The sequence below is a fragment of the Hermetia illucens genome, chromosome 3 (assembly GCF_905115235.1).
Source record: "Hermetia illucens chromosome 3, iHerIll2.2.curated.20191125, whole genome shotgun sequence".
Classification (NCBI taxonomy): domain Eukaryota; kingdom Metazoa; phylum Arthropoda; class Insecta; order Diptera; family Stratiomyidae; genus Hermetia; species Hermetia illucens.
The window spans coordinates 161,015,951-161,037,942 of NC_051851.1; the positions used below are offsets into that span (position 1 = coordinate 161,015,951).

The 21,992-nt window shown below is 45.2% G+C and overlaps 1 protein-coding gene across 2 annotated transcripts in view; it reads right to left on the bottom strand.

Moving 5' to 3' along the window:
- Positions 1-21,992, bottom strand: part of LOC119650714 (nuclear hormone receptor FTZ-F1 beta) — a 129,176-nt gene that overhangs the window by 59,589 nt on the left and 47,595 nt on the right. For both annotated transcript variants that reach the window (XM_038053724.1, XM_038053725.1), the window contains exon 2: positions 17,101-17,155. The gene's annotated coding sequence lies outside the window, so the exon portion shown is untranslated. The remainder of the gene's footprint in view (positions 1-17,100; positions 17,156-21,992) is intronic.

A 21,992-nucleotide genomic window follows, 5' to 3' on the forward strand; every position in this document is an offset into this window, starting at 1 on the left:
CATGCTTTCAACGGCAGATTTGTGCAATATGTGAGGGTCTTTTTGTAGTTGTGAGTTTATGAAATGCAAGTTTTTGCAAACCGAGGAAACATGCTTTCATTTGTGAATGCAATTCTGGTTGAATTGATTAATCGGAAAGCGCGCTTTTACCGTCCTTAAAGGTTGACTAACCCAATCTGAAATAAAACGTGCTATTCAGATTGACGGTAATAGGGCCGAGTTGATAGACTCCGCTCTGCGTTTGATGCCTGGAAGCGCCATGGGTACTTGGGTTCATCTTGATGTTTGCTCCTGGCGCTGCAGACTCATTATTTGCACAGCGTTTTGCAGTGCTTTGGTACCCAATTATTGGGGACATCTCAGGAAGGCAATGAATTTAGGGAAATTATAGCAGCAACGACTCACCTATGACCAAGACTGCGAAGTGGCTCCTGAGCGATGTTAAAAGGTTGCAAAAAGGGAAGAGGTTCATCAAGAACAGCCAAGAGGTCATCATGAGGTTGATCAAAGTTAAAAGAATACGAGATAATGAAAAAATGGCCTCCTTCCTCGTTTCGAGCGTTCCAGTAAGGGAAGCGTTCTGTGAAGGGATTGAACAGATCACAGAAGCAACCAGGCTGTACAAGGCTGTAGCCAAAGACGGGGGAATATCCTGTCTGCTTGAAAAAGGAAGATGGGACATTTACCGAGAATGAGGAGGACAGGGTTCACCTGCTTCTCAGAACTCATTTCCCGGGGTCCTACCCCTCGGCGGCAGGCGACAACAGTCTGCCTGACACCCCAACAACGAATAAAGGAAGGAAGGAGAGCTGGAAACTAGCAAAAGAGGTATGCTCAGAAGTTAGGCTAAGATGGGCAGTGGGAACTTCTAAACCACTGAAATCTCCCGGAGTAGATAGCATTTTCCCAGCACTTATCCAGAGAGGCCTAGGAATTATCTTAGAGTCTCTTCTGAGGGTGGCAAGGAGGAGCATTGCACTGGGTTACATACCAAAGGCATGGAGACGGGCAAAAGTGGTCTCTATTCCGAAAGCGGGTAAAAAGGATCCTTTTCACCCTAAATCTTTCAGACCAATCTGCCTAACATCGTTCATACTCAGAACGGTAGAGAAGGTCATAGACAACTATATTAGAACTACTACTGAAGCGTAATCCCCTACATTACTGTCAACACGCTTACCGGACAGGACGGTCAACTGAAACTGCTCTGTATCAGCTGACAGAGGTACTACGGGATGCCATAGAAACAAAAGAAATTGCACTGTGCGCGTTTTTGGATATCGAAGGGGCATTCTACAACACATCGCACACAGAGAAACACGATGCCCTGAGCCGCCAAGGAGTGGGAAACACCCTGGCACTCTGGATGGGCAAAATGCTAGAAAGCAGACAAATAGAGGTACCGACAGGTACAAATTCTATTATCATGAACACCACTCAAGGCTGTCCACAGGGTGGAGTACTATCGCCGCTGATGTGGAGTATGGTAGTGGATGAACTCCTGGACGTGTTAACAAATACTGGAATACAAGTCCAGGGTTACGCGGACGACATTGTTTTAATCTGTAGGGGCAAATATGAAGATACCCTATGTGACAGAATCCAAACTGGATTAAGGGTTACTGGTGCCTGGTGCAGGAAGGTGGGACTGCGGATCAACCCAACCAAAACCACCATAGTCCCAATCACTAGGAGGCGTAAGCTGGATCTCCTGAGAGCCATAACATTACATGATATGGAGGTGAAACGAGAATCAGAGGTCAAATATTTGGGAATTACCCTAGACCAAAAATTACTCTGGAAGACACATGTCGGAAAGCCACGAGGGCTCTGATGACTTGCAGATCCATAGCAGGAAAAAATACGGTAGCAGCCCGAAGATACTACTTTGGATATATACTACAATAGTAAGGCCAATGATTACCTATGGAGCGGTAATCTGGGCAGAAAGAACCCAACTCAGCACACAAGCCAGGAAATTACATAAGCTCCAAAGGCTGGCTTGCGTGTATCAGTGGGGCAATGAGGACATGCCCAACGGCATCCCTGGAGGTCCTTCTGGGATTAACCCCTCTCCATCTGCACATACAGATGCAGGCAAGGAGATCAATATTCAGGATGGCCGGTAGTATGAGTGAGGCAGGGAGCTGCCTAAATCGAAGGAAGATTGATATTCTTTCTAGGCGGTATCCCGAATTACTGATACCAAGGGATAACATGACAATGAGGTTTCACTTCGATAAGAAGTTTGAAACACATTGGAGTAACAAGGCAAACTGGGAGAGCGTGGCTGCGACATACGGCATAAGGATCCCTCACAGCAGAGGGCGCGGTTGCCGGTGTCATTGGTCCAAGGAAAATGTACTTTGAGCCAATGGGCAGGTACACTAGCATATTCCAGGCAGAAATATACGCCATAGACAAATGTGCCTCCTTTAATCTGCAAAGGAACTATAGGGGGCAGAACATAGCTATTCTCACCGATGGCCAAGCAGCGATCAAGGCACTTAGGTTCAAGCAGGTGAACTCTAAACTGGTATGGGAATGCCTTGAGAGACTGAATACACTCGGCTCGTCCAACAAGGTCTGGATACTTTGGGTTCCAGGCCATGCTGGGTTGGAAGGCAACGAGGTAGCGGACGAACTAGCCAAGAAGAGAGCAGGGACGCCTTTACACGGGCCAGAACCCTTCTGTAGAATGTTCAGATCGGTATCACCTCTGCGCACTCCCGAGGCCAAAAACTCGCTGTGGTGAGAATTGCCGAGCAATCGCGCCGCAGGAAAGTTAGAATTGGTTGGGTAGTGTGTGGGTAGCCTCAACCAAATGTTACAGATGTTTCGATTATGGGAACACGTCTGCGACCTATTGGGGACCTGACAGAAAAGCAACATTCCGTAAATGCGATCAGTCAAGCCATAAAGCGAACAGCTGCAATTAAAAAGAAAGCTGCGTCCTGTGCAGGGACCGTGGCGCGTTTGATGAGAACTTTGCGCACATTGCGGGCTCGGGGCGGTGTCCAATCCACAGGCCAGAACTGCAAAAAGCTAGGAGGCGATCAGCATGATTCCCATCCTACAAATCAATATGCACCGGAGTCCAACTGTCAACGAGTTGCTAGCACAGTTTGCTGCGGAGACCAAAGCTGATTTAGTACTCATCAAAGAGCAGCATCGATACAAAGACCCGAGTTTCAAAGCACCTTGACATATGGGTTCGGCTCGGGGCCCTCTTAGGGTTCTTACCAAAGGCCGAGGGGACGGTTTTGTCTGGATTCGGTGCTCAGGGATAATGTTTTTCAGTGTCTATCTCACACCGAATGAGACGATGTCGGACTTTTGACGCAGGCTTGATGGATTGGGGGACGATATCTTAGGCACGAAGGGCGAATTCTGATCGGGCGTAACTTCAATCCCAGGAGACTTAAACGGGGTATGCCTTACTCAGACTCCAGAGAGAAAAGAATTCTCGAAATGTCGGCGAGGAACAGGACTGGGAGTTTTAAACACCGGATCCACCCCAACGTTCCGGCGCCCGGGCTGTGAGGGAAGCATTCCAGACGTAACCTTCGCGTCGGAGTCACTGGTGTCGCTGGTGGACGGGTGGCGAGTTCTGCAGGACTTTTCGGCAAGCGACCATTAATACATTGCCTTCGAGGTGGTGGACACAAACTCACGGTGTGCGCCACCCCGGCGCACGTTCTGTGCATGGAATGTTGCGAAAGTGAACACCGGAAGGTTTGTCGAAACTGTTGGAATAGGTGGGCTCGCGCTGGAGGGTACTCCGGGGAGTGGTGGCGCTACAGCTGACACTGTCGTAAATTCAATTATGAACCTGAGGTATACAAACTGGTATTTTAACATCGGCCAGACTTACTGCTCAACGGAAAAAAAAAAGAAAAGAAAGAGAGAAAAAAGAGAGTTCCGATCCTGCGACCCGTATCGCTCGGCGAGTCGATAACCGAGTCAAAACCAGCGGTAAAGTACCTCAGGCTGATTCTTGACTCAAAGATGAGCTTTTTTGGGTAGATCAAAGCAGCAGCGAACAAAGCTGCAGCTGGAGTTTCGGCGTTAAATATGCTAATGGAGAATATTGGGGGTCTACGTCTAGCAGGCGACGTCTCCTAATGAGTTCAACTCGTGTTCTGCTCTACGGCGCAGAGGCATGGGCTGACGCTCTTGGCAACGAGGTATATTGTGAGTGTCTCGCCCAAGTACAGAGATGGGAAGCTTTGTGGGTCGCGTCTGCGTACCGCACTGTCTCTGAACCGGCCGTGATGCTAAGGAGCGTCAACCGATATACAAGCGCAAGGGAGGTGGTTGCTCGGGAAGAACGGTAAGGCACCCTATACGAGTGGCAAATCTTTTGGCAAAATGAAACTAGAGGTAGATGAATTGCACGGTTCATCGGCAACTTAGGTGCCTGGCTGAATCGGAAGCATGATGAGACTGAAAATTTCCTTACACAGTTTTTAAGTGGGCATGGAGATTTTCAGTCTTACCTGTACAAGATTGGAAAGGTACGCTCTCCAGATTGTGTGTTTTGCAATAGAGTTGTGGGCGACGCTCATCATACTTTTTTTTCTTATGGAAGGTGGGATGGGATTCGGCCACACTTCTATCTAAACACAGGGTATCTCTCTTCAGACAACATTGTGGAGGAGATGCTGAGGAGTGTTGACAAGTGGATCCGTGTTGCCCATTATGTTCGGGTCCTTCTCGTTGCAAAGAAGATAGAACTCGACCGGTGGAGGAGCCGAAGGGCAGGGAACTGACAATTCCCTTCCTCCTCTCCGCTCCCGTTGGTGAAAGAAATTCCCTGATTTGAAGGCTTCGCAAAGCGGGAGAGTTTGGGGACTAGCGAAAAGTAATGTGACAAACGATCCCAGGCTAGCTCTCTGACGATGGGGAGGTGTTTAGTTGGTAATCCGACGACGTACTGTTGCGGGAAGGCAACACTTTGTGCGCAAATGCATTCACCTACTACAACCTACCCGAGCCGTCGACAGTTCTATGTTGACATCGATGGGGTGATGTGAGTCTAGCTCTGCCAAGTTGGTAGTTGTGACGTGTATCAGGAGCCAGTCCCTTCGGGACCCCGTCGGTGTTAGTAGACCGCGTTACGCCGAGCAAGTGCTGATTCTTTCGTGAATTCGGGAATCAACTAAGCGTAGTCAGGCCTCAAGGAACTGGGGTAGGGGCTGTGCCCCCAAGACTACACCCGTTTCTAATTATTGCGGCCCGCTCCCTTGCACACGATGCGCTGTTGAGTTTTCCATGGAGAATAAATCAAAACCAAGAACAAAAAAATCGACGGAATAGCAGGGAAGGAAGAAGAGCCGAGTACGTTTGGACGCAGCACAAAATGCGTCGTTCACCGCAGCGATCAGCTAAAGATACAGCGAGGGCTGACATACCCGATGTGGAACCGGGACGCCCAAATAAAGAGGAAGCCTTACCAAGTGGCGCGACTGACGGTGTGGGGAGGGCAGCTCCAATACCCTGTAATGCCGCTGTTCCGCAAAACAGCCCAATCAGAATTGCTAGTCCTGAGCAGGTGGATTTGGACACGAACCGAGTGGAAGTGCAGTCGACTGTCCTAGCAAGAACCGAAGAGGAAAGGCTCATCATGAAATGCGCGGCAGTGGTGAAGCATATGCGGTCGGCAACGTTCCCCCAGAAGAATATCAATAAAGGCGTATAAAAACGGGCTGACGGAACTGGGGGAACTATTGGATCGCACTCCCTTCTACAGACGAACGTGGAGATCAGCGGAAGACGATTGGAAATCAGAAACAGTCGCGCTCGCCGCTGCGAACACTACTTTCGCCAAACGAACTACAGACAGCCCACTTCAAAGTGAGCTGGGAAAAAGCGGAAAGAGGGCGATGTGCCTGAGGGCACATCATCAAAGTAATTTCTAGGGCCCAAAAAAAGAAGATGAAGAACAATTAACGGAAACAACTGTCTACGCCGCCAGGGACCCGGCTGTCCAAACACAAGAAGGCCGCCAACCAAAAGCCAGAAAAGATGAGAAAACGAAGAAAGACCAGACAGTTAACTCGACGGAAGGCAAGACATTTGCAGAAGTCCTTAGTGAACTCCGCTACAGGATGAAATCCGAAGACAACGGAGCAGAGGTGTCTTCCTACAATAGTTTGCTGAGACTCGATATGTCCGATATGGTCGGTTATGCAAACGACGTTGCGGCACTTGTTGCCGGGCGCACTGTTGAACAGGCGCAAAGCAGACTTGGCATATTGATGCGACGGGTAAGCGGATGGATGAGTGCTCATGATTTCAGCTTTATGCTGGAAAAACCCGAAGTAGTCACCCTGACCAGAAAGAGTATCCCGACCTTGCGTCCTATATCAATTAGTGAGTTGAATATAGATTACAGGTCAAAACCAGCGGTTAAATACCGTGGTTTAATGCTCGGCTCGAAGATGAGCTGCTGGAGTCTTGGCCTTGAGTCAGCCAATCGCGAATGTTGGGGGCTCTATATGCAAAGCTTAACGAGAGGTGATTGCCCGTGAAGAACGTTAACGCACCCTTATCGAGTGGCAACTCTCTTGGCAAAATGAGCCAAGGGGCAGATGAACTGCGCGGCTCATCGAAAATTTAGACCCGCGGCTGAACCGAACGCACGGTAAGATTGATCACTTCATTACCCAGATTCTAAGGGAGGTTTTCAGTCCTACCTGCACAGGATTGGGAAGGCGCGATCTCATGATTGTGTTTTCTGCAATGGAGTGGCGAATGGCATAATGTGTTAAACGGTTCCAAGCTAGTTTTCCGAAGACAGGAAGGTGTTTAGTTTGTAGTCCGACAGCGTACTGTTGCGAGAGTTCAGCATTCTGTGCGTAAACGCATTCACCTACCCCACTCCAAAAAAGAACAAATCCGAGTCCCAGAGATCAAGATTCTGGACTAACGGTATTCCTAGAACCAATTGAGACACTACCATCAAATAACATATGAGCGTTTTCAGTGCAAGGAAGAGATTTACCATTCTCTCTCGGAATTTTCTGCATGGATGCAAATGGAAGAGGCCGGACCGTTTACTTTTATGTAGGGCTCAGCCATGAGTCACTGAGGGAGTGTTTTAAGACACCACTTCGGAAGAGAATCCCTCGGTACAATCATTTCGAAATCAGGCATGACACCTGTATTAGGATAGACTGAGTTCTTCTGCATTAGAGCCTGAAGCCGTTGGTTCGATTTGTTGTCAAGACCCACGATTGGAGGGCATCACGTTGGGCGTCATTTCTAATGATCCCGGTTTGGAGATTGGAAGGTTAACGCTCAACGCTCGGCTATAACCCCATCAGATATCATTATGGCATGTCAAAACGATAGAGGAGGTTAATAACACAGAGAAGCTGGGTACGAACACGGGTAATCCCCGGAATATGTAATCACATAAGCCTGATCAGAATTTTCAAAGATTAAAGGGAGATGAAGAAACCTGACTCTCGAAATACAATAGAGTCGGGAAAAATAAAGATATTCAACTTAATATGAAACTTCATGTGTTTAGTCTTAAGTTAGATTTATTAGCCTTAGATTGACTGCACCAAATTTGGTTTGCAAAGTTACCTTATCTCTTTCCACCTAATCTTAATCGCATTCTAAAGATAAACATTGCAATATAAGCGAAAAGGCGCCTTGATTTTATCAAAAAATGCCAAGAAAACGCAACACCAACTGCCACATACATCCACCTAATATATGTATGTCGCATAACAGCCCGACGACGTATACCACCAGCTTCACTTTAGTATTCCTTCGAGATCATCTTACAATAGTCGGATAAAAATAGCCCCGAGAATTGCGTACTTGTGAAGGTTGTTTTGGCCATATAGGCGCTCCATTCAGCCCCCTAAGCCCGCACCCAATTCAACAGCACTCAAAGATGGATGTATTGCGAGGACTATAAGATATAAGATGCCGTGTCAGCAACTAGTTGGCCTCTCTGCAGTTTCGTGCGATGTTTACGTATCTTTGGTCAAGCAAGGAAAATTTTTGTTAAAGTGAAATGTGTTTATCAACAAAAATAACAATCACAAAAGGAACAAAACACGAAAATGCATACATCACTCGTCTTTCGGCAAAGCGTTTTGTATTTCATTCTCATATTTTGTTTTGCAATCTTTTGATTGATAAATTCACTTTACATCGGTTGGGCTACGATGGAGACTTACAAATTTGGACATGGACAATTTGGGGATAAAATAAACAAGACGCGGTCTAGATGGCTGCCGGATGGGAAGCCACCCAAAATTGCTGGCAACAAATCGACGTTTCAACCCGTTCGGCCAATTGTTCAGTGAATCACCCGAAACGCTAATTGTTCAAGGTTATCTGCATAATGGGGCACGTTCGATTGTGGGGTGGATTGGATTCAGTGCGACCAGTTTCATTCTGCTTTTTTGCTGGATGTTGTGGAATCCGGCAAATAGGCGAGAGTTGAATTCAATACTTGAATTGAACAAGGTCTAAATCTACTTTTGCGGGGTCTCGGCTGGGTATCCCGCAGCGTTGTGGATCCGAATCGGGGACAAGTGCGTTGTAGCATTTTGTTTTCAATATACCAAAATGATCATGTGGTCATCATTTGCCCATCCATTCCCGGATCTGATTTATTTTTGCGATATTCAGCCTTGAGTCTAAGCCAACTGGTTCGTAAAACGCGTATGGGAATTGGATTTTGTTGAGATAGCTTAAAGTTCATTTCCTGCAAGACCTTTTCTGAGCTGACCATATTCCATGCCTGATACGATTCAAATTCGACCGCTCAGCGTCAATTACCATATGCAGATGCCGCACTTCTGGTTAATCACGAAGATCATGACTCCCAACTACCGTTCGATCGGCCATGCCTCAAGCGTAGCTTGCCACATTAAAATCATCAATTTCGAAAGACAAAGACTTCAAATTCCATCATCCAAAAATAGAATTCAATAATTTACAAAAAAGCCGGAGAAATGCTCATAGCGGGTAACAATTACTCGCATACAAGGAAGACCATGGAAGCCACAGACCGCCTTATTCTTCCATTTGCTCCCCATCATGGTTACCTCCAAAAACGTGTACCCGTACTAACGTAAATTGGATAAGAAGACGCAATTTTTTTAGGGGCAAGGTCATTACAGAGACGATGTCAATAACCCTCCGTAACCTCATCATGATTTCTTCATAGAAGCTGCTCCTCGCCCGGTTTACTGCGGCAAATCCACTACTCGTTTCAGTTCAGTTCTTCATCTTCCTCGTCTTGCCGTTGTTGTGCTTCCACTTTTTTTTGTGTTTGATTACTCCTTCATTTCACCTTGGGTAGCTTCTTCATTTTACCTTGCTGCGCCTCACACTCGACTCGTCATTTCTCTAGATAAAAGAAAGAAATGTTTGCTCAGAAGCACCAGCAACAGTAACCTGGCATTAGATAGGGAGACGTCTGGGGAGGTGTAGCTAGAACCCGAGGAGACTGGAGGAAGGGCGATCAAGAAATAAAGGCGGAGGAGAACTGGTGTGGTGTGGTGAAGAGAGCTAGCCATCGGGTCTGATGATGGTGGTAATGGTGACGGTGAAGACCATGAGGAATCTAATGCCAGTTGTAATGATTATGAGGAGATAATTCGAAACAGAGCTAGAAGACCAGTTTGTGGATGTGTTGGAGATGTGATTAAAAGATATCGATGTCAACGATCGAAACAAGGTGAAAATTTGAAGAAAAAAAAAGTATTGTGGAAGTGGAAGACCAGATGGAGATGTCTGTTCTTTTCTTAGAACTATTTTAGATTTTAATATCTGACGTTAAGTGGTTGACTTTTGACTCTTTAGTCAAATTTCTTTAATGCAGTTTTGGACAAAAATGAACCTCATAAACAAGGACAATTCAATGTTATTTCAATCGTCAGAATGGATTACATTATTTGCCGATTAATAAGACAAAGTCCTGGACTGTATACCAGACATAGAGCGTTTAGGGAAAAAAGGCATTAAGTGTGCGCGTCAAGACAAAAGAATTAACATTGATAGGTTATTGTCTGACATTCAAGAGTCAGTAGTCAGGTTAGGGTTGCATAAGTTGGAAAGTCTTCACGTGTACCTCCTGTAGTAGCCACATGAAGCTTTTTTTTTGAAGGGCAAAGAGTGTGTTTAGTCGAACTGGGAATAGCTTTGGCTGACGAAGATCCACTTGGCTTATGGTTATATTTTGGGGATAATCTGATCTGGCAGATGAAGCACCTGTAGCAGCAGTGGGACAACTATGATCCTTGTACCTAATATTAATAGTATCCCCTTCCAAGATGGAATAGCATACGCAATGGATTCGATATCCAAGGGAGAAGCTTGATGACTAGCTAGCGTCGATTCTTTCCTGGGAAAATAAGGGGGTCAAGCATTCAATGGTTGGCCAAGCATTCAAGCAAGGAAAAAAAGATGTTAAAAGGAGAAGAAGTCATGTCAGGAGCATCATCGGAGGACGAAGTGCTAGCCTCCAATTGGGAGACAGTGGCCATTGATCCTTGTATAGCAAATACCAGTCGCAGGTTCACTGTGTGAAAACCAATGAAGGTAAAACGAAAGGCAGACTATCAATTCCCAGCCTAGAAACCACTCTTGTCAAAACGGGTATAACGACTACTTACCATTGTACATTCACCGAAATCAGCTACCTCGAGTGTTAGCCGGTGAAATCGCGGCATACTATATATTGTTAACTCTTTGTTCCTTACCCACGATCAGTTGTCTCAGTGTCTGTCTGCTCTCATACGAAGGGCTAAAGGCAATGACTGGTACCGGTGAGTTTTTGGGAATAGGTTTTCCCCCAATTTAAAATAAATTTTCTTATTTTTTTTTGGCTTTATTTATTTCTAAACCTTACACTTCTTCATTTCTCACGATCACCTCCGGTATCTGACTCCTCTGCGCTGACGGTCTACCCGAGAGTTTCTTATCATCTTGATATATCTCGCCTCGTTCCCCTGTCAGGCCGGAAGCTGTTTCCACGGCCGTTCAATGCGGTGGCAGAGGCGAATTCGCGGTGGCGTTCAGGTTCGCGCCATCGATGTGCCCCCACGTCACTCCGCCCCCAACTGAAACCACGCGGGTTCAGCGAAACAAATCGTCTGCGCGATCCCCCCCCCCCCGCGAATCTGACGCCTCGCGGGTATTTTTTCGAAGCGGTCGCTGTCGACGAACCTTTCAGCCTCGCCAAGGACACCCACTTGGGTCTGCCTCAGACGTCGAGCTTGAACCAGTACTCGCCTCGTCCCAGAACTCTAAAGTTGCCTACGAATGGTGGTTGCAACAGCCTCCGAGGAACGTCCACCCGAATGAGGAGTTGTGAACACGTCTCGAGGTTCCTGGGGGGTTCACTATCATTGTCACGTGTCGGGAAGGTGGACTCGGTCGCAGTTTCGAAACTGCGTCCCTGAGCAGACGTAGTATTCCAGAGTCGCTTAACTCTGCTCAGATGTCCAGTACAGGGTCGGCGAGATGGCGCAGATTCTCTCCGTACACCATCTCCGCGGGGTTGGCCGTGAACTTCGCTCATTGGGCTGTACGGAGGCCGAGAGGCAACGACCGCGACCACGACGGATCGCCGCGAGCCATTAAGGCGGCCTTCAGCGTCCGGTGCCAACGTCCCAGCATATAATTGAACTGTGGATGGTATGCAATAGTCCTACGCCATTTGAAGCCAAGGAGCTTTCCTAACTCCGCGAAAAGAAAAGATTCGAATTTCATTCCACTCTCGACAGAGGGTCTCGGCACATGATTGTGCCGTAATGCCAAACAGAGGCATTGCTTCAGGCCACCGGGTACACCTCTCGATGATTGTGAGGTAATACTTGAATCCCTGCGCGTCTTGCAAAAGGCCGATGATGTCGAGATGGATAGTGTGAAAGCGCTTGGTTGACCTAGGGAAAACACCAACTTACTTTCGAACGTGCTTGTTGACCTTGCACTTCTGGCACGCGATGCACTGTCTGGCCAAAGAGTTTACGTCCTTGTTCATGGGCGGGCAGAAGTATTTATCAGTGACTAACCGCTTCGTCGTCCTGATGCCTGGATGCGCAAGATCGTGAATCGATTGCTATATAATCGACTGAGGTGACTGTGACCTCCGGGATTCGAGACAAAGCGTCTGCGTCTTTCCAAACACGTGTTGGATATCTGAACTAAATTGTCTAAGCGCGAAAGTCAGGGGTACTTTTGAAAAACCTTGTTCTGCAAGTCCACCAGTAGCTCGTTGTGACACAGAAAGTCTGCGTCTACTATGGGGATGGTAATGTCCGCCAAAACGAAATGAAAACGTTCGGCGCAGTCCGAGATTCACGTCCACCTGCCTATAGCCATAGGTGCGGATGAGAAAAGAGTTCGCGGCCGCCAGTTGTAGATTTTGCGGAATTAGGGTGCTCGGACGGGGTCCAAGGAGAACCGACCTCGACCGTGATTGCGATTGAAATCTATCGGCAAGCGATGGAAAAATTGTTGGAATATGGCCATCAAATTCATAGACCAGTAGCTTACTCTACTCTATTCTACTACTCAGTAGCTTAGTACTGATGAAGGGGGTAAGTTGCTCTCGAAATATATATACACAGTAAAATAAAAATTGTAGTTTGGAGTAAGCTACTGGTCCATCAATTTTAGGTTTAACTATAAATAGAAAACAATATCTAACCTCCATCAGTTGCACCATCTCTTCATTGACTTTAAAGCCGCCTATGACAGCATAGCCAGGGTAAAACTGTACACGACCATGAGAGAATTCGGTATCCCGACGAAATTGATAAACCTGACTAGACTGACCCTGGCCAATGTGTGAGGCCAGATAAAAACAGCAGCATCACTCGCGAGACGATTTAACATCAACAACGATCTAAGACCCTATCATGCGTCCTCTTTAACTTGGCCCTGGAGAAAGTGATTCGCGATGCTGATGTAAATGCGAGAGACAACATCCTCTTTCAGTCCACAGAACTACTGGCCTACACTGACGATATGACATCATGAGAAGAACAACCTGAGATGTACAGTCTACCTCCATCTAGATCGAGCAGGATACTATCGGTGCGAGATCTTGGGCTGCACATTAATGAAGGTAAGATAAAGTACATGGTGGCAACGTCTGCACCAAAACCAAAACCGAAAGAACGAACAACATCGAATCGCACTGGTCAAACCAAAACAATGAAGATAGGAGACACCAACATTGAGACCGTTGAAAAGTTCTCCTATCTAGGGTCCAAAATCACAACCGATAAAAGCTATGACGATAAAATCCGCGCACGGTTGTTAGCTGCCAACGGAGCCTATTTCAGCTTACAAAAACTGTTTCGCTCGAAACGTCTTACCGTAGGGTCAAAGCTCTTACTGTACAAAACTTTGATCTTGCCAGTCCTTACGTATTCCTCGCAGACCTGGGTTCTTAGCAAAAAAATTGCGAACTCTTGGCCGCGTTCGAGAAAAGAATCATCTGAAGAATTTTTGGCCCTCTACATTAGGGTACACGATTCCGTAGTCTACATAACGACAAAATGTATGAGCGATACCACGACCGTCTAGTTGTGGATAAAATCCGGCTCAACAAGTTGCAGTGGGCGGGTCACTTATTCTGTATGGATGAGGATGATCCAGCCCGGAAAGTCTACAAGGGCAATATCTATGGTGGAAAAAGAAGACGAGAGACGAATTTGTAGACCTATACGCAAAACCGGGGTGTCTGCAATTCTTTATTAAGGCAAGCCTAGATTGGATACCGGTTGTTGCGCCGTTGATGACGATGATGAAGGCAGGATTAAAAAATAAACTCATAGAGAAGGCGGGTAAAAATCGGATACATTTTATAGGAAGCTCTGAAAAGTGATGCTCACTGTTGTAATTTCTATTTGTTGGAATTGATCGACTTCTAGAAGACTGCAAGATTTACTAAGTTGTTGTAAGCATCCGAGATGACGCGATATGCTCCACGTTTCAGCGTCGGAATGTATCGGCAAGAACTTGAGTGCAGGAATTGGTCGTGATTTGCGAGATGTACAAAACTCCGTGCATTATCGAGGCCCTCCGGGAGAATCCCATGAGAATGACGTCTCGGCCCCGCATTCATATTGCGCTTGGAGTCAGACCTAAGGTGATATTGTCAACTGTTCAACAAAACCAGAAAGCGTGAGCCACCGCGTCGATTTGTAGACTCCCCCCCGGGACCTGCCTACCAGCAAGTTTTCGGCACCTTGAGAAATCAGTTCTCCAACAACTCTACACACATCCCTTTCTGATGGAGACAGTCTCCCTGATGCAAGAGAAAGTGGAGCAAAAGATGATTAATTTGATTTTCAGGTGTTCAGGTTATTGCAGGCGGTATACTTCTACTGTACACATCCACAACCTAACTGCTTGGTATCCGTGAGAGCCACTTTTCCACCCTTGGTGGAATCCACAACGGTTGATGCAAATCATCGCTTGCTGGAATGCGGAGTTTACAGAATATGGTGATTCTTTGCCAATAGAATACTTGTTTTTCTAGGTGAACATTTTTTGCTCAGTGAACATTGCATAGAAATTATGAACTGAGGTGCCAACACCTCTAAACGCCTATTAGTCAAAAGACAGCCACTTCATACTGAAGGCATTACTAGCCCATAGGTAGCCTGAACTTGAAGGTTTTGAAGTCGCTACTGAGAGATTTCAGGGATCTACTCTGACAACGTGTGTGCGGGGATTTTACGAAATTTTATGAGGCTACTCAACAAGTCGTGGAACAAATATCCTTCTCACGAGATAGAACTTACGGAAGCACTGCAGCAAGGATAGCTCCCATCTAAGCAAACGACCATCTTCTACTTTTGAAGCATAACCTTATATGAGTTATGATGTTTGATCCAAAGACAGGAGACTTTAGAGATAGAATTGGCTGCTTATACGACGTCCTGTTTGGAGAGAGGGCTTTTCGGTGTTGTTTAAGAAAGCTCGAGAGATTTCTATGGAAGTAGCGATGAGGGTAGATCAATTGATGTCAACTAGGAGACACATAGCAATCGAGGCTGTTGGAGTTGCGCCGAGTTAAAGCATTGTTTTGAGGACTATCTGGGAAAGCTACGATGATTTGGTTAAGGATACGATGTATCAAATGTTGTTAAACTACAATCTGAAAAATGTATGAAACCGAATGACCATCTCTCCTAGTACGTGAGAATAATCTTACATAAAGATCATCCCATCAAATGGAGTTATCGCTAGGGTTTCCCCTGGGTTTTTTCGCAGCCGGTTTAGCGAAATCTACGGCTGATTTTTTGGGTTTTAAGGCCCATCTTGGTGCAGGTTTAGATAAGTCGGGCATAAGACGCGACGTACAAGGGATCCCGTTCTTCTTCTTTAATTGATTAGCATGGTGGCGAATAAAGCAGGCACTTCGAACCTGAATAGTTACGAGGTTCTCGTGGTGACATAATAACGTTCTGTCCTCAAGAGTAGCAGTGAATAGGTCACATAATGAGAAAGGCTTACAACTTTATGCCTGGAGAGGCGGTAAAATTCACTTTCCCAGTAGTATCGATCCGTGCCTCGCCCAAGAATTTCATGGCAGAGAACTTTTGAGCGAAAAAACCCGAAAGGCTAACACAAAAATATGAGAATTTCTGGAAATTTCTAGGGCCCAATTTGCTATTTATAGTTGGAAGTCTGAGTATGACTAATTATTCATTCCTTATTATTCAGATATTGATCGTTTTGATGAGGTAATTAACGCAATTTTCTCGTCTTCAAAATAAAAGGACTTCTGGTTACAATTAGTCTACATTCTAAAGTAGTAACGAAAGATACAGTGAACCAACTAAAAATTTACATCAGCGATAAATTCTCTTATCAAATAAGCGAAAAATCTATTTCTGCTCGAATAGCTCTTCTGAGAGAAATTAACCCCCTTATTTCTTTGCTAGTCTCCCCGGAATGAAGTCATCATGCCCGCTGAACACGGAAGTTGTGTGAAAATATTTAAAATTAGACTCTAGAAATATATGTCACTGGGCGCTACAACCAACGCACTATTGGGACTGTGTTAAGTCGTTGTTGTCAAGGAACTTTACGTAAACATATAGATGACCTTGGGAAGCAATCATTTTTTCTCGTTTCTGTACCAAATGGAGAATAAAAAAAAATATGGATTCAAATTCTAATTAGGCCTTTATTTAGATGCAAACCGAGCACTACAGGGTTTCATCATTCCACAATTATCATAAAACACCATACGAAGGGCAAAAGAGAGAATAAGCAAACAAAAATATTGAAGATAATAAAAAATTATGTAAAGAGCTTCCACTCAATGACAATTCAACTAAATGGTAGAACCATGATCAACTTCTTTGACAGCACACCTAGGAAAAGCATGGGAGCCGTAAAAACTTCCACGCCGTGTAGATTGTCGATCGGTGGCATTCTTAAATGTACTTAAGAAAGATCACGAAAAAACACTGTTTTCCATACGTAACATTGTAGAAAGAATGCCTACTACCTGGGTGTACCAGAATGCCACACATCAGCATACATATACCCGCTTTTATTGCCTTGATATAAAAATTCAAAACTCACTAATCTCGACAAACAAACAGGAAATTACCCAAGAAAATGTTCATTAGAGAAAACCAGATTACATTGTACAATGGGGGATTTACTCCTTTCACATGGTGCTATGGACCAGGTTCACGGCAGAATAGAATGGAGATTAGCGACACCAGCAATACCAGCATGAACCACAATGATTGTGTCAACAAAAGAATTTCAAGACCTCATTTAAGAGCGGCTCTAACCTCTTGAAAAATGTCCGTAAAATGTTTGCGATCATTTAGTCCACACCTACGACAGAATCATGAAACATGTCTACCTTCGACTATGTCTACATGGATCTTGGAATATGGTCACAAACTAATTTTGCACCAGTGGGAAAAAATGTTGTTCTTTGTTTAAAGAAATCAGCATGGAAATGGCTGTAGTAGTGCTGAAAATTAGCTACAGAAAGGTTTGATAATCATTAAGGGTTCCATGCACGATTGTTGAGGTCTCGATTGGTAGAAATCCAAATATTGTTCACACGATACTAACCTCAACTGAAAGCAATTAGAAATCGAGTCCTGAGCGCCAAGAATCCTCCATGAGACTGTAAAAAAAAACAAAACATAAATTAATTATTAAATCAAATAATTGCGGCTTTTTGTCAAAAAATTTGTTCCATCAAAAGATGCTTCAGGGGTGGACAATTTTAAAGGAGCGAATAGCTTCCAGCGAAATCCACTCTCTGCTATGCAAGTTATCACTCACAAACCCTAGTTTATCATCGATAGATGAAATTCTTTAAGGATTGACTGTAGATTCTAGAAATGAAGCATTATTACGGCCTCATAAGGGCATAAGGAGTTAAAAGGACCTGCCAATGTCAATACGGTAGAGAAGAGAGCCTACTTAAAGACAATTGACTCCAGACAGCTTTCCAAATAGCAACCCTCGCTAGAATACACTATTAGTGCTGTCATCTAATCATTACGCAGGACCTAGAACTTTGTAAGGAGTTTTACGTAACTCTTCCAAGTGCTAACACTATCTACAGCGGCTGACACATTCAGAGATTTGCCAGGAGATTTCAGCACTACCTACAGAGGAAAAGTATCCATTTCTTAGCGGAATTGCTACCCATCATTACAAAAATCTGAATCCAAAGAAGATAGTAGGAATATGCACGGAGGACCTCCTCCTAACACGGTATAAACCAAAGACTACCATCCTTAATTCCTTACATCAATACCACATGAATAATGCTACGCTATTTTAGCTATTAGGTAAAGTAAAGGTCCTTTGTTGTTACCATGTGCGTGACCAAACAAGTAGAGACGCCATTTATCTGTAAAACAACTTTCGGCCTAACGTTGCATCTTCAACTTCTATAGAATTAGAGAAAATGAGAAAGATTTAACTTGACCTTTCGTCTATAATCCTGCAAATTCACTACTTTGAGATCCTTTAAAAAATAGAGAAACTAGGATACTAGTTGGTTCCGAGGAAACGAACCGTAAGTCGAAAAGAACCTAAGTGATGGGGAGTGGGCAAGCGGACTCCCGGCCGTTATTATCTAAAACCCGTAGTGCCTCAGCAGTGGGGACTAGAACTACCTCAATGGACAAACTTGATCTGAAAAAAGATCGATTCTCCGCAAATCCCAACTTATACGGGCACAAGCCCTCGTGATCGAAAGCGCTACCCCTAGTAGGAAATGTGTAGCGGGAGGAGTTGAGGGAAAAAGTGAGACAGACAGACAACCCAAGTGACTTGTTTTTCTTTAACGTTTGTCTCCTAGACAAGTAGGGCCGGCTGGTCATGATCTGTTGCACCATTTTATTTTGTCAAAGGCCTGATCTGGATGTAGCCGTGAGGCCATCAAATCGCCATCCAGGATATCAAGAGCACCGTTGTGCCACCGGTCTTTTGGTCGTTTACCATCGACTTCGATGCTCAGTCCATTTTTGGCAAGTGAATTCTCGTTAGCGCGAATCACATGACCATACCATCGAAAACGCCTCTCGTAATTTTCCACCATCGGTGCAACCCCATACCGATCGCGGATATCCTTTGATGTGATTAAGGCGTGTTGCGCCACTACTCCAAAGCAACATCTTTGTCTTCATCACCGCAAGATGACTTTCATTGTCTTTTATACTCGGTCAACATTCGGAACCAAAGAAGGCGACATGACGGACGACATTGCGGTAAATCTTAGATTTAAGACGTTCGCTGATACGTCGATCAAAAGGAACGCCAGTTGTGGACCGCTAATGCGTGAACCAATTTCACAACGGAGTTCTCATTGGTTGATAGCACTGACCCGATATATTTAAATCGCACAGTTTTGGGCAGGTCACTGCCATTGATAGTGACGGTCGTCAAAAATTCAGTTTTAATCAGAATCAATTTGAGACCGCATTACATGAGGCGGTCATTCCCTTGTTGGATACAAGTGACGCCCGTTCAAAATACCAGAGAGGAAAAAGCGGGGAAGAGGCTGCGTGCACGGTTGAATAAATCATCAGGCCAGTGAACCTTGAAGAGAAAAAGGAGCAAAAAAACCCAAAAAAAAGTGGAGCAAGAGAGAAGGGTGGTTGAATCTGCCGGCGAGACTAAAGGAGTAGATGTCTCAAGAAGAAAGGTGGCTCCTCGAAAAACGAAAGATCAGAGGAAGATAAGACCGAAGGTTATCATTTCCAAACGAGGTGAAGGGTCGTAAGCTGACTTTCTCAGGAGAGTGAAGGTAGACCCCGAGCTCACCAATTGGGGGCCGCACCTGTTCGAGAAGCAACTTACTTCTTCTGTTAAGTGGACGGGCTACTCTTTTCTTGGGCGTGCGCGCAATACTTTCGAAAATCATGTATTTGGCTTTGACGGTTTCGATCGCAGGGCAGAGCCGATCTCATCAGTCAAATGTCACCTGTTGCCGCTTTTGGTCACGGTGCTCAGCAGGGTGGAGGCGCTGAAGCAGCGTCTGATGAGATCGCCTCTGCCCAGCGATGGAACCCGTCAAAGCCAAATACATAATTTTTAGGGGATAATGTTAGCCGAATTAGACGGTCCCGGAAAGGAAACCTTATGTCGGAGCATAACAAATCCAAAGATGTTACCGAGGTCAAATTTTTAAGCCAAATTGGAAAGCGGTTAGTACAGGGACCTAACATAAGGGCTAGTTGGCCGCAGATCATTATAGTCTGGAAGAATATAGATGAGATTACCCCGAAAGAAGAGGTTCGCGAAGCATTGGATAAGCAATTCGACCTTATCGGACTAGAATAGCTAGCGGTGAAAACGTTAAGGAAAGTTTAAGGTGGAATAAAAACCGAGATCTACAACCTACCAGTGGAGGCAACGCCCAAAGTGTTGGAAGCAGGAAAAGTAAGAATACACATATGCTGGCTTAGAAAACAGGTGACATTAAAGCTTGTTTTACTTCGGTCACATAGTTCAAAGGATAGGTCGAAGTAATGCAGAAGATGCGAAGTGGAAAGCCATATCGGCAAGGACTGTGGAGCCTTCCCAAATTTTTTACTGCGCAAAGAGAAGTAGGATGTGGACCAGCGGCACATTGCAGGTAGCAATAGATGCCCGGAATACAGGAGAGCTCTCAACGCAAATCGTAGATGAGGTTGATACAAGTGGACGTGTTCTGTTCGAAGCATTCGCAGAGCTAGACATGGTACTCGATACCTGAATATTTGAAATTCATACTCTTTCAGAAGAAGGGGCTTAGGATAGAGTTACTTGACAAGTTAACGAGAACTACACTCACAGGACCACAAGGCAATCTGTATGGAAATCAAGGCCGAATGGAGCTCGAAAAAGAGCTCTCGCAGAATCTCGGGTGGACGGTGAAAGCTTTTAGGAGAGACAAGTCTTCCGCGACATTTAGGTTCATCATATCCCTGGATGATAAAGCCAAAGAAAAAATCATGAAAAGCAATGATAGGGTGGCGGAAGCATGCAATGTTACTATGCCCATATCTCCAATAACTGAGGAGAAGCTGCGGGAAATATGTGGTAGTATCGGTCACAACATGGCCCCAGGGTTGGATGGCTTCCATAGCTTTGAAGCTGACAGTAAGGACTAGGGCCGATTTCTTCTCTTATACTTTCCAACTGAAAGCCGGCTGTCAAATATCTAGGCATGATGATTGTTGCTAAAGTGAACTTTAGGAAAGACCTAGAGTACGTATGTAAAACGGCTACTAGTGCCACCACTGCGACACTCGCAAAAATGTCACCAGTCTGAGCAGACTGCACCCACTTGGTGACGGACCGTGCTACTTGGGAAGCAACTTACTTCCTCTTTTGTAGTCCACGGACTTCTCTTTTTTGGGTTAAACACCCAAGTTTTCAAAAAAGAAGGAAAAAGTTGACTGACGGTTTCCTCCAGGACAGAGGCAACTCATCAGACGCTGCCTCACCTCTGCCCTGGGAGCAGCGTGCCTGAAAGTAACGACAGATGGTCATCGCTCCACTTAAATATAATCGCAAACACGTAATGGATACGAATTATATTCAAGTGAATCATGTTATACTCCAGCGGGAAGGGATGTTGGAAATATGGGGCAAATAAATCTACAAAGGCTTAGCACGAGAATGTGTCATGTGGTAGTAACAAACCGGAATAGGAAAACAAACTGATCCACTTGCCTTTTAAACATTTCAACTGGACTGAGTAAAAACTGTCAATCACTGGATTTAATTGTTTGCCCTTACTATACACACCTGCCCTTGGTTGTGAAATAAAGAAGATAATTTTACAAACTTAATCGTTTTCTCAAGAAACCTAGGGTCCACACAGCAAGGTTGCAACTTTCAACTCGGTACTTTGCGTCAGAAGAACCGGTTTAGAACGGAGGCATTTAAATCCAACACGGGCAATGAAGGTAATATCAAAATAAGACTGAATTTCTTGGAGTGAGGAAAATCTGAAATCAGGTAAAATTTTACTAGAAAACCAGCCCCGCCGAACAGCTTGACAGACAATTCTATAGACACACCTCGCGCTAGGTGATGTTAAAACAATGCTAATTTGGATAGCGAACGGGTGAGCCACTATCCTGGCTCGAGTCCTTCTCTCAAAAAAAGAAACGCGGGCGTTTACCGTAAAGCAAAGAAAAAACAATAATTTATTTCTAACAAGTCTTGAATGGAATCTACCAATCCTAAAAAAGGCGGCCGGAACAAGGATTGCGCGCGTGCTCTTCGACGCAGTACTTTGTGTGGTCCTGAATACGGTGACTCCAATGGCGTTTTTACCGTATCGACCCGTTTAAACACGTGGGTGCAGCTCTGCATATCTTTAAATATGAGGGGTTGTGTGGCGCGACGTATCTGGATGCAGGGACCGGTTTGATGGCCTGAGTAAGGCGTCACAAACTTTCTACGAACGATGGTGAATTGAGTGGAGCCGTAGTTTCCGTCGCCTTGGGAAT